Genomic DNA, 1352 nt, shown 5'->3' on the forward strand with positions numbered 1-1352 from the left:
TTATGTTACATTATGTATCATATCATAGCATAACATATCAACATTATGTCACCAAGAGGAAAATGAATGTGGTTTTATTTACAAAATAAAGAGTGGATTATAAAATTACTTATCCCCAAGTGAAGGGATAAGATGATATTATGATTATATTTTAAAATATTTTGACTTATCAGTGGGTCAAAGAAGTATAATAGAATTCTGAAGGACAACAGAGCATGCAAGAAATATGGAAAAACTGTGGCAAAACAAGTGTTAATTGGCTTTGAGGGTAAGAAGAGATGAGTTAAAATAAATATCCACTACTTTTCCAAGTAACCCCCACGCTGGTCATTCCACCTGCTGGTTTTTGGCCATTGTCTGTGACTCTGAGTTGCAAAGTGATGGCCTGTGACAAGACAATCTCCTGTTGAGGAGGGCCCTAAACCATTGAAGAGAAAGATCCAATGAAATATTATTTGTAAAATGTTTGCATCCTGAAGCTAGCTAATATCAGGCATTAAATAAATGTGTGCACAGTATTTCATTAACACAATTTTGTTTTGTTTTTTGTATTCCTGAGAGGGGCCCTTTTATATATATATATATATATATATATATATATATATATTTGTTTTATTTTAAGTTGAAACACAAGAACTCAAACACAGAATAGAAAAAAGAAAAAGAAATGTATCATAAATTTAAATATTGAAACTTAAATACAAAGTAAGAAAAGGGGAAAAACACATCATATATATTTTTTCAGTATTTTAACAATCTTTTTGATTTTTAATTTGAAGTTCTTCTTTTCTTTTTTCTAGTTTTCACCATTACCCTTTGAAAAAGAAAGCAGTGTGATACCCATTATGTTTATGTACGGTGGTCTCAAGAACATCAGGCCTAATGTTAGTGCAGCACAGATCCAAGTTGTTCTCCAAAATGGTTGGAGCACCTCACAATTAAATGAATAGTGCATTAGTGTACCTATTTCTCCACATTCCCTCCAATATCTTTAATTTTCCTTTTCTTTCATAGTAGCTAATTTGACTGGTATTAGTTGGCAATTCAGAGTCATTTTAATTTCTTTTTCTCAAATTGTTAGTGATTTAGAACATTTTTCCTGTGACTGTTGATAGCTTGGCATTCTCATCTGAGAATTGCCTATCCATATCCTTTGACTGTTAATCAATTTTGGAAAAGCCCTTATTTTTATAGATTAGAATCAATTGCATACATTTAAGAATTGAGGCTTTAATCAGGAAAGTTTCAGGTAAATTTTAACCAGCTTAGTACTTGCCATCAAATTTTTAGTACCCTGTTTTCTTTCATTAATAACTTTTTAATTTTCTTTAATCAAGATTACACATTTTATC

The sequence above is a fragment of the Vombatus ursinus genome, unplaced genomic scaffold (assembly GCF_900497805.2).
Source record: "Vombatus ursinus unplaced genomic scaffold, bare-nosed wombat genome assembly UNPS02004996.1, whole genome shotgun sequence".
In the NCBI taxonomy this organism is placed as follows: Eukaryota; Metazoa; Chordata; class Mammalia; order Diprotodontia; family Vombatidae; genus Vombatus; species Vombatus ursinus.